Source organism: Leucopleurus acutus (genome assembly GCF_964270905.1).
Source record: "Leucopleurus acutus genome assembly, contig: HAP1_SCAFFOLD_418, whole genome shotgun sequence".
Lineage (NCBI taxonomy): Eukaryota > Metazoa > Chordata > Mammalia > Artiodactyla > Delphinidae > Leucopleurus > Leucopleurus acutus.
Window position 1 is genome coordinate 173,316 of NW_028138947.1, and position 12,679 is coordinate 185,994.

The following is a 12,679-nucleotide window of genomic DNA, read 5'->3' on the forward strand; positions in this document are numbered from 1 at the left end:
ATAAAAGTTCCCATCTGTTTTTAGGCATACATCATGACAATATAAATGTGACAGAATTCACACCATTATTTCACCCTACACTCACCAGGATCTAGGTATATACCCAGATACTGATTGGCTTACCTCTGTGTCTCCAAATAACTGAGGCAAATAGAAAAAAAAAAGCCCAAGAAATAAAATTACTCTTAAAATAGCTCAATGAGTTTGTACATTGCAGTTATATTTCCACTTTGTTTCATCATGCTAAATAAAAAAAAACGTTTAACTGTGTTCTTCTCATTCCATGATGCCCTATTATATACCACCAGGTACTAATTTTACAGAATTCCTAATATACATGCTTTATTAATATATATATTTCCATTTCTAATATCATAGCAAAAGTCAACTTAGCTATTTTAAGAATACTGTACACGATATAAATTTTTAATAATAATATCTAATTAGTGTGATACCACAAATCTTAACTTCTTTGTATGTACTATTTGATTATTAAAATATCACTCTCTTGAAATAACAATTGGCAGACAATCATAAGCTTTTTTTTGACTTCATAAACACTCTTAACAACTTATTTAATACACTATTGTCCAAGCAAGTTGATTAACAGAGAATCAAAAACATACATCTTTAAGTAGGAAAAAAAAGCTGTATTTATGAAGATGTTTACAATAGTTTATTTTAGGTTATTTCCAATTGTTCACCAATTTAAAAAATTGACCAACTCAATGAAACCTTGTGAATACAATGTTAAAAAGTATAACTATGAATCACAGAATTTAAATTTAGTATGAAAAGATAAGAATGGCAAATTATATTGAAGTTATGTGGAATTATGTTTATAGACAGCAGGAAGAGAAAATAAAAATGTAAATATTGCTAGATAGGATAATGCAATTAGAGGTGGTCTTTTAAATTTTTCATTTTTATGCTAATACAATACCTTTATAAAACCCAAAAATCTTCAAACAACACATTTTAAAAAAATTGTGGTAAACTACACAAAACAGAAAATTTATCATTTTAACCATTTTAAAGTGAACCGTTCAGTGATATTAAGTCAACAAATTTTTAAAACTTTCAGAGGGAACCTGAATAAAAGATGAGTTGTCCATTGGTGATTTTAATGTATCCGGTATATAACTAAAGTCACCACAAAACTCTTTCTGGGAAATTGGCAGATCATAAACATAAAATATTTATTTTGCTTTATATCAAACCTTATTGTTTTGCTGTTTCAAAGTTCAAATTTACTCACAAGAAAGAGTCAGTTTCATATTAGATTTGGTTTCACAAATGCTGCTCCTGCTATTCATTCTTATCACCAAAAGAAAAAAGACTATTTGTGACTAACGATAGTATGTTCCAGAAAATAAAAAGTTAAAAGGTTTTCAATCTGCATTTCTGGGAACCTAAATTAAAGCATCACACAACATTTTCAAAAACAGAAAAGCCATTTGATTTGACTAAAAACTTAGTTTTAAGATGGCAGAAAGTACCTTGATAATTTTCTTTTAAGAAAGAAAGAAAAACAAGCCATTAAAGAGAAATTCTTCTGAGCGAACTGAAACATGTTATGTATGTCTGACTTGGCACTCCTTCCTTTTTTGATAATTGCTTTCATCACAGAATGATCTAAAGTAAAATGAATTGAAGTTAGAGTAATTATTTCCCAATGAGTGGCTATTTCCATTTAAAACCAAAAGCCAACTAATTATTGCTTTTCCCATAAATTTAAATATGAAATCTACATTATGTAATTATACCCTTAATACCCCTTTGTGTATTCTAATTTCTTCCTCAGAAACCTAAGATGCCATCTTGCAGACTGCCCACAATGGCTACTATTTTGGCAGCAACAAAGGTCAACTTTAAGCATTTTGCATCTAAAGTGGCTTTGGATACCTTTGGATAGAAAGTACAGTCTGAGCACTGTCCAGACACTTAGATACCTAAAGGGCATCTAAGATAACAAATCAAAGTCCTGATATTCCCTCAAAAGTTGCTCCTCCCATCAGCCCCCTTTTTCTAAGTGGTACCACCCAGTTGCACACATAATCATCAACGACTTGTCTCCTTGTTACTATTCCCTTCATACCTCACAACTAATCTATCTGCAGGTCTTGTTAGCTACACCCTGAAAACACAACCTGAATTCAACCACTTTTCACTTGCTGCAAACTTCCAACCTAACCTAGGCCATAAACATCTCTTATTTGGACCCCTGTGATAGTCTCCTAACTGGTCTCCCTGTTTCTCTTCTTTATCCTCCCAAGTCCATTCTCTATACCAGGTCACCTTATTCAGATACTATTTGGATCATGCCTTTTTCCAGTTCGAAACCCTCTACTCATTTAGAATAATCCACATCTTTACTCTGGCCTTCAAGACTTTACAAGAGCAGACCCCTGGCTAGCTCCTTGACCTCATGTCACACCACATTCTTCTTCACTCAGTACTCTGCCCAGATTGGCCTTCTTGCTTTTCCTTAAATGCTCCACCCACCTACATGCCTGCATACTCATTGCCCCCTTGTCCTGGAATGTGCTTACCCCAGATCTTCCATGGCTTGCTCCTCTCTTCATTCAGGTCTCCGTTCAAATGCCACTTCTCCAGTGAAGCTGGCCCCTAACTAACCTGTCCAATGGAGTCCTACCTGCCCCCCTCACTCTTCTTACATTTAGATATTTTTGCACTTCCTACTCTCTAAAATTATATTACTTATCTCTTTACTAATTTCTATCTGAACTCCTTCACTAAAATGTAAGCTCCATGAGGGCAAGACTTTTGTCTGTCTGGTTCACTGCTTTATCAGTAGTGCCTAAACCCGTATCTGGCACACAGAAGGTATTAAAAACATTACTTGTGAAACTGACAAATGAATAAAGTACTCCTTGCAAGAATTCAGAGGTTGCACAAGAAGCAAATAATGCTCTTGGTGGAAGCAGGCTTAGTATCTAGGTTCACCTCTATTCGGAGTAGAGATAAGAACAATTTACAAGTATAAATCACTTTAATCAGTGAATTATCTGCTCAAACCATAAGGGAAGTACAACATTAGAAAAGTACTGTTTTCTAGGATACAAACAATTAACAAATTCAAACAACGTGTGTATAGAGAATACACACTAAAAACCTATCATGAAAAGTATGATGGTCAAGAACTCTCGCAGTAAAAGGTCAGACAAAAACGAGAACAAATGATCATGAATTCTAGTAGTTCTGGGGCTGAACAACCTACTCATTTAATCAAAAGGGATCATCGCAAAAGCACAGGTATTTAAAAATATTACATGAAAGGAAACTATCATGAGTCATTTAAGTGTTGAGTGGACCATCACATTAAAATAACTAGAGTCTTTCAACGCCCCATGACATACAGAAATAGCAAGTCAGACATATGGATCTAACAGCATATGATACAACCCTTACAAACTGTCACTACAGAAGAAGGGACGCCCGGTGTAATTAACCAACTAGCCAAATGAATACAAACAGCCAGTAAAACTCACCAGTAAATCAAATGAATACAAAATAAAACAAAATGTGGTTATTCTCCTATCAGATTAAGCCAAGATTCTGTAAGAGAAGTCTTTAAAATGTCTATACCCTTTTGATCCAAAAGAAATAGTCAGAGATATAGGTAAGGATATATATCAGAGTACTTTTTGTAACTGAAAAACTGGACATACCTTTTATACAAAATCGGATAAGCTATGTGCACTGTGGCATATTCATATAATGGAACACTGAAGGGTCACAAAAAAAATGATGCAGTAAGGCTTCCCTGGTGGCGCACTGGTTGAGAGTCCGTCTGCTGATGCAGGGGACACGGGTTCGTGCCCTGGTCCAGGAAGATCCCACATGCCGCGGAGCGGCTGGGCCCGTGAGCCATTCCCGCTGAGCCTGCGCATCCGGAGCCTGTGCTCCGCAACGGGAGAGGCCACAACAGTGAGAGGCCCGCGTACCACAAAAAAAAAAAAAAAGATGCAAATTTACTGACTTGCTAAGATGGTCATACTGAATTAACTGAAAAAAGTTATAAAATTTGGAGTAATCCCACTTGCATAAAAAAGGGAGAGGTACTCATTTTTGTAGTCTTACAGTTTTTTAAAAGTGCTACCAGCCAGTGTTTGTGAGAGGCAGGCTTCATTCACATCCACTCTTGGGGTGGACTACAAATTGGCATAGCCTTTCTGGGTGGTTATTTGGCAATGTGTATGAAAAGTCTTAAAAATATGTCACACTTAGTCATTCCACTTGTAGTACCTTATTCTACAGAAGTAAGCCCGATGGACACAGAGATGTATATACAACGTATTCACATTGTTTCTGACATGGAAAAGCAAACTGTCTCAATCTAATTGCAAAGAACTGATTATAGGACATCAATATGATGGAACACTACATGATACCTCATTAAATGAAAAAAGCAGGAATATGAAATAGCAAGTATACTACAATTCTATTTTTGTAATCCCTAAGTGTACAAATATATTTATAGAAAACAATAAAAAGACTGAGAATATATACACCAAAATGAACAGTGATTATGTCTGGGTGTTAAATTTATAGGTAATTTTTCTCTTGTTACTCTGTATTTTCTGTAAAGAATATATGTAACTCTTAGAGAAAGTTTAAAAGCAACATAAAAGCTATCAGAAAAATGAGGCCTTAAAAAAAGTCCTATCACAACAGTATCATGCCAAAAGCTAAGCATATATTACATTAAAAATTCAGTATTTTCAATTTAAGAATTTACCTCCAAGCCATAAATCCTCACTAAGAGATTCTGCAAAAGCACGAGCACCCAGGTCACCAACGAGCTTGTTGCAGTTCAGAGCGATGCACCTCAAACCAGGCATACAGTCAAGATCAGGTCTCCTGTAACGAAGACTCTCAGCCCAGGTTTCTTCATGCCTTCTGATAGTCTGATACTTCAAAGATTTAATGGGACGAAATTAAGATGTTTCAATAAGGAAACAGGATGTGCCTACTGAGTATGGCTTATTATGTCAGAGATTTACACACACACATATCACGCATATATGCCAGGAGAATCAAGCTGAGAAATTAAACAGTCAGTTCTGCTTTACGAGTCCAGTGACCCACATTCTAGTCGGTCAGTGATTAGATTCCAGCCACTGGATGACCTGTTTTTGAACAGTTATGTAAAGTTGGATAACTCAATTACAGTCTAAGAATTATTTTCCTTATCTTCTAAGTCAGGGAATTGATTCTAAATTCTATCATTGCTGAGGCTCTAAATTTCATCATTCTGTCCTCCAATGGTCTCCAAACACCTGACTGGGCAACCCATAAGAAAACTTTTTAATATGCATCTTATTTTTTAACAAATTATATACACAAAGTTCTATACATATAATTTAGGTACATTATAAACTACACAGATATTTTTAAATGATACAAAGCTAAATAGGTTCTAATACTTTCTTTTCCTAACTCCTAAGGCATTATTGAATTTTATTTATTTTTAAAAAGTATTTATTTATTTATTTGTTTCTTTGTTTGGCTGTGCCGGGTCTTTAGTTGCGGCCTGCCGGATCTTTTACTTATTGCATGTGGGATCTAGTTCCTTGAGCAGGGATCGAACACACGCCCCCTGCATTGGGAGCGCAGTGTTAACTGCTGGACCGCCAGGGAAGTCCCAGGCATTATTTTTAAAACTATATTTACAAAATGGATCTTACATGCTACCTAGGGTGTGGACACAAACCTCAGAGGCCTGGACTATGCACAGCCAGTTTGATGTGCCTTGGGAAGATAATGGTTTGACATTTAACCACAAGTCTTGTCTTAAAGACATTCAATTCTTTATATTCATAAAATCAATTTTGGTAACAGGGAACACTGACTTTAAATCAAAAAAGTCTTGTTACATTCTTGAAAACATAAAAGACTCAAAGTGCCTTTGACACTCTAAAAGCAAAATCATTAGTGTCATTTTCCTATTAACAATGGCTTATAAAAGCTCCAAGCAGAAATAACAGCAATCACTTACACAGTGCTTAGTATGTGCCAAGCACTATTTATACAAATGAGTTCATTTAAACCTCACAACGAGGCATAGACGTTAAGTGATTTGTCCATGGTCACTAGCTATGAAAAGGGAGAAAGGGAATTTGAACCTAGACCATTTGGCTTTGGCACCCAAGTTCTTGACTGTTCTCTACCCGAGGGGTCAATGGACTTGCCCTGTATAGGCTCAAAGAATTTTTCAATTTCTAAAATCTAAATTTAAACATTTCCAGCTTTGTGGGCTATACAGTTTCTGTTGCAACTACTCAACCCCACTGGCGTAGGCTGAAAGTAGCCATAGCTACCATGTAAACAATGGGTTCCACTATGTTCCAAAAAACTTTACAAAATCTTTACAAAATCAGGCGACGGGCCGGATCTGGCCCACCAGCCATAGTTTACCTATCCCTGATCTGCACCACCAAACTATTAAAAAGACTTCATGTCAAATTATTAAATAACTTAGGCCTCAATACAGTAATTATAACCACTGTAAAGTTGTTAAGGCATTAGTTTAAAAACTGTATTTACAAGTTGCCGATGTAGTGATGTTTATTAGTTTATAAACTACAGCAGCTAATAGACACTTGATTCATTTAAATCTTGAAGACTATAATTTAGTCTTGAAGACTAAATTAAATCTTGAAGACTATTATAAACTATAATAGTTTCTTCACAGCATCACAATCAATGTTTTCAGTAACTAAAAATACATAGAAGTATTATTATGTATTATATATTAAATCTCCTATTTCTAAAATTAAGTGGACTATCTTTACTAAATGGTAGAATCCCAAACTGAAAACTGGTCTTATTCTTTCAACAAAACGAAAGATGCACTCACAGGTATCAAAAGACAAAAATTAACTGCCATCTGTGTCAATGTATTAATGTGCTTCAATCACATATGTTTTCATGAAAGTTTAAACATAAAATCACCTTTAAGATCCTGGCCACGTAATCTGCTCCCTGCCATGTCAGATTATACCCCGTGAAGTTTACTGTCTTAAGAGTGATAGAGTTCTTTACACCTTGCCAAATAACTAAAAGGAAAAAAAAAACCCACACACACAGTAAGATGAAGAGCCTATACGTTTGTCAATCTTGACTTATTTGCTTTTCTTGAGTCAATTGGAGGTTTACAGCCACATTCTTAAAATCATTAACTACAATCTTCCCAAACAGGTAATTGATGAACTGATGCATTCTAAAGCTTGTCAGTAACAAAGTTATTCCAGTTTATAGCAACAGTTTAATTCTAGTTAGTACTAAAACTGAATACACTGGATACTGCAAACTTTCTTACCAACCACTCAGTAAAGTACTACATACTTTTGAGACAAAGGAAAAAAAAGAAAAACCTAAAAAGCATAAGACTCTTCCGATTTTCAGTTCCAATGATACATGCCAACCTTGATGATCAATCAGCGATTTAAATGTCAACTATAAACCCAGTATTTTATTAGCTGCTATGCAGTATACTAGAGCAATAGAAGAGGGAGGACCTCAAACCCTTTGTTTCCTCAAATTGAAAGGCAGGCTTCCTTACCCCTTCAGACCACTAATGGATACAGGGAATGTACACTAATGTTTCAGGACCCCAATCAAGAATCACCTGCTTTGTGATTAGGTCCATCATACACCCTCACCAACACCACTGAGTTTGCTGCTCCTACGGGACGTTACATATATTTCCTATTTGAACACATACCACAGTGCATTATAATTATGATTGCAGATAGATGTTCTAACAATTTAAAGAGAATGATGACTTTTTTGCTCTTTACATCTTGCTATTTCCCGTCCCATAATATTTCTTGAAGAGAAACCATAAAAATATAAAGAAACACAAAAAACAGGAAATATATAAAACGTGTGGTTTGTGGCTTAACACAAACTTAAGTAAGATTAATTCTGACAGTATCCAGCATGACAAACTTCCATGGTACAAATGAAAATGGACCAAGGTTTGAGCAGGTACAGGAGACAATCCACGCATGCACAACACCAAGAAAAGGTAGACAGGAAAAGGTAGACAGACATGGTGTGTAGGAAATCACGAGACCAGTCCGATGGGAAGAGACTTAAACAAGACTGAAACTCACTTTCGAAACCTCCGTCTCCAACTGGACAATTCGCAAGACACAGGTTCACCAAAGTGGCCAAATATTCAATCCCTTTAATGGGGAGGAACAGTTTAAAATTTTATTGCTTTAGTTTGCCCCAAAAGCAACTATCAAAGGTTGGCAGGACACAATGAAGGCTTACTTTTGTTAACATAGTTAAGTCTCTCTCTCTCAGAACTAGCCCACTTAGCTCCAGGCTCCTTAGCGCACCCGATGCACTTATACAGCCTTCATGAGCTTTACACAACTGGAAGGTCACATCTTTATTTCTTACCGCAGGAACACGACTTCTGTAAACTTCATTTCTGTCACAACCTAAAGCAAAAATATTGTAAAATGAGTGGTTTAAACCATACATTTTATCATCATTAAAAAGCACCTAAATAAAAAGAAAAAAAGCATCTGCTCTGTGCTAAGGATTAGAAACGACTCCTGCCCTTAAAGCCTTCATTAAGGAGGAAGATGTATAAACTCAAAATTTCAATCACATGAGATAAATAAACATAACCTTTATGCACAGAGGTGCCTATGGAGGCAAAAAGTTATATCTAAGTGACAGCTTCATGAGAACCCTGAAGTAGAATCTAGAAAGATGAGGCTATGCAGAGTTGGAGTAGGAGGTGCATTAACTGCAGAGGGAACATCTGTGAAAAGACACTCAAGCCTGACTCCTGCTGGGCACTGTAAATACTTCAGGTGGGGACGACTAAAGGCCAGGGGTCCAAGTGTGAGAAGAGACACAAAGGAAAATAGAGATGCTGGCAGAAGCAAGCCTGGGAGAGAGCATGGCTTTTATCCCACAGGTGACGAGGCCTGGGACTACCACTAGCTGAGTAAGGGTGCCTCCGCTGATTAGAAAAAGGCGCCCCGCTGCTGAAGGACCAATTAGACAAAGGGAGTGATCCCAGAAAGTTCCCCTTCCTCAGGGCCAAAGAACGCCATGACGGGGCTTCCCTGGTGGCGCAGTGGTTGAGAGTCCGCCTGCCGATGCAGGGGACACGGGTTCGTGCCCCGGTCCAGGAAGATCCCCCATGCCACGGAGCGGCTAGGTCCGTGAGCCATGGCCGCTGAGCCTGCGCGTGCGGAGCCTATGCTCCGCAACGGGAGAGGCCACAACAGTGAGAGGCCCGCGTACCGCAAAAAAAAAAAAAAAAAAGAGCCCCATGAGGCTTGGCCCAGCACAGTTCAGACTACACGCCTCTAGTCAGGGCAAACGCTGCGTGGCTAGTATGCACTAACTCTGTGTGGGCAAGCCATTAGCAGCATTATTTTAAGCATAGCTTTTTATGTTACAAGATCACTGAACCCGAGTAGGCAGATGAACTTAGAGGAGCTAAGCCTAGGAGCTGCGAAACCACCCAGGAGTTTCTGCCATAGTCTGGGCAAAATGTAATATGGATGAAGAAGCAAATTTAAGAGGAGGCCAAAATCTACAAGCTAGCCCCACTGGATGCAAGACATAAAGGAAGTTCAGTGAAGGAACTCTGAAGAGAATGGGCTCAACAATAAATTTTTGTTACATTCAATGTAAAATATGTGGCAAAATTAAGTACAGTGGCCTTTAAGGTCCCTTCCAGCTCTAATTTCTTTTGATTTCTAACTTATTACTCTGCTTAAGTAAAGTCCCTTCAGAGGTACAGAACAGTTCTTACACCTGAATGGGATGCAAAGAATAATCTGACTTCTGTTCACCAGGGGATGACTTGAACTGTCTTTGCAGGAGAGAGAACAGATGGTGTGAACCCCAGATCCTAGTAAAGGGCCAGGCACACGATAAGTATTCAGCTTTTCGAAAACAAACGATCATTTCCTTTCCTAGATCTTCACACCCTTCCTCTGCTGGCTACTTTCTCTCAGCTTATAAACATCCTCAAATATACCCACTTAAAAAACTCTCAGACCTATGACTCTTTGGATGTTCTTGTGGATAACCTAAGTCTCTCCCATGCCTTCAAACACCTGTCCTTCCAGAAAGCCCAGATCTGTATCTTGGGCCCAGACCTGGCCCCTCTACCAGGCCCCTCTAAAGCACTGAAGATCAAGTAAGATCCTCTCCCCACCTCCAATCCCTCGCTACTGTGCTCTATATCTCACAAAAAGATGCAGCTGTAAACTGTCACCCACACTTGCTGCCCTCCCTTTTCTAACTGGTCACCAGGCCTCACCCATTCTCTCTCAGATCTGCAAAATCCAGTCCCACCTTTTATAACTTAAGTGGGACCCTTTGATTACAATTCACGCTGCACCCAATCAACTGCCTTCCACATGGAGGTCCCAGTGAGCCTCTAAACCAGAATTCCATTTCACTGTTCTTTGGTGTTTCCCACAGCCTTCAGGATAAACATCCAAACTCCTGACATGACAAACAAGGCCCCTTTCTGTGGGGCCCCACTAGGTTTCCAGTATCGACTCTCATTGCTTTCCCAAACCCTGAGTTCCAGTCCTGTACCTGAGTTTTGCCATATTTTTTTATATTTCTCAAACTTTGACACACACTGCTCCCTCCTGCCACCCCAGGAGCTTCTACATATCCTTAGAAAGGATGGCACCTCCTCCAAGAGCCTACCCTGAACTTTCCCTTCCAAGATTCTGTGCTCTGCAAAGGGGAAAGATGGCGGGGAGGGATACATTAGGAGTTTGGGAATAACATATACACACGACTATATATAAAATAGATAATCAACAAGGACCTACTGCATAGCACAGGGAACTCTACTCCGTATCCTGTAACAAACTGTACGGGAAAAGAATCTGAAAAGGAATGGATATATGTATAACTGAATCACTTTGCTGTACACCTGAAACTAACACAATATTGTAAATCAACTATACTCCAATATAAAATAAAAATTAAATTAAAGAAAAAAGAGATTCTATGCTTTGTAGCACCAGAACTCACTTCTTCCAGAACACTGACTACTGTGCTTGTGTTTACTTGCCACCCAGTAGAAGGGGAGCTTACCTAGGGCAGAAGCGTCGTCTCCAGCAGCCCTTGGTTCTGACAACTCATTCAAGTACCAGGATACTTTACACACATAACCTGCTTAATTAATTCTAAGAACCCACAGAAAGAGTGGTTTTTAATGTCATTTTACAAGTGTGGGGATTGTAGCGCAAAAGAAACCTGCCCAGGCCACAGAGAGCATAAGCCCTGGAATTCAAACCCTAAGCTGCCTTCACACTGGTGCTCTTTCCACTATAGGATACTATTGAAAAAAATTTCTTTTTCCTGAGCCCTGTTTGAATGGAAAGGAAATGAAGCTGGGATATATCAATTTCCTAATCGCTTTGTTCTGTACCAGGCAAAGTCATTCAACACACCAGGTAACATCTGTGCAACCATTAACGACGCTCCAAACTGTGCTAAGTGTTCTACATTGTAGAGTCTACAAGCATTAACAGAGTGAGACCTTGTAACCTCCACAGAGAGTGGGTCCTGTTAAGCCCATGCTACAGATGAGAACACTGAGACCTAGAAGCCTTAAAGCACTCGGCCGGGGTCACCGAGCTGGCAGGGGTCCTAAGCCGCACGCCCCGTCTAGTGCACGCACACCCGGGCACTGGACACCGGTTCTAGTGCCCACCCTCCACCTTGCACCATCTAAAACCCCGCTTCTCAGCGCCCACATGAGGGCCCCTGGAAGCGGGAACTACAAACCTGTCTCGCCAAGCCGTGGCGGGAAGAAACTCTGGATACAGATCACGGGCAGAGGGTGCTCAAGAGCGGCGTCCAGTCAACCCCACGGAGGCGGTCGGCGTTGAAGTCCAGCAGCCCTCCCGCAGGGAAGCGCGAACGGCGGGCAGAGGCAGCGAGTCCTGCAGCGCACACAGCTCCTCACAGCGCCAGAAGTCGGCCACGCTGTCGCGGCGCAAGTTCACCGAGTGATCATGGCCGGAGCGTGGCCTCGGGGACGCTGGCTGCGGACACGATGCCCACAGCCGCCTGGCGGTCCATGCTCGCCTCCCGGCCCCTCGGGCGCCCACCGCCCGGCGGTTGCGGCGCCGCAGCGTGGGCAGGACCCACGTAGCAGGCGGAAAATGCAGGGCCACGGGCCCCAGCTACGCCGGCCCCCTCCATGCCACGACCCCGTGACCCCGCATCGCCGGCTGTTGGCGCCGGCCTCAACGCCCCGCGAGACGCGGCGCGGCGGTTTAAACGTCCGGGCGGGCCCTTGGGGGCGGGGCTCGAGGACGTCAGCGCACGCCCTGTGCGCCAGCACGCAGCCCCGCCTCCCAAGGGGACCCGGCTTGAGGAGCAGTGGTGGAAACTTCAAGACTAGGACGGCGCGAAAGGTAGGAGGTGTGGAGAATTTGGGGTTTCGAAAACGCGTTTGCTGACTGATCCAAACAAAAGTGAGACATGATTGTATCAGCGCATTTTAAAAGTAAACTCCCACTAAGTGTCTGTGCTCGCGCCGCCCAGGAGAGAGTGTGCACTTCGTGAGGGACACAGGAAAGGCTGAGTGAACGTTTGCCTGTGGTCCGTTACCTGGTGCGCGGGTGTGTGAATTTCT

General features: G+C 40.5%; 1 pseudogene across 1 annotated transcript in view; it reads right to left on the bottom strand.

Annotated features, from left to right (window-relative positions):
* LOC309978955 (centrosomal protein of 78 kDa-like) overlaps positions 1-12,243 on the bottom strand; it is a 29,831-nt pseudogene extending 17,588 nt beyond the window's left edge. Inside the window, exons 1-6 of the transcript in view lie at positions 12,127-12,243; positions 11,824-12,083; positions 8,308-8,480; positions 8,145-8,216; positions 6,979-7,082; positions 4,763-4,937 (exon numbers count right to left, since the gene is read on the bottom strand). The product of the transcript in view is annotated as a centrosomal protein of 78 kDa-like (transcript). The remainder of the gene's footprint in view (positions 1-4,762; positions 4,938-6,978; positions 7,083-8,144; positions 8,217-8,307; positions 8,481-11,823; positions 12,084-12,126) is intronic.
* Positions 12,244-12,679: the final 436 nt, after the last annotated feature.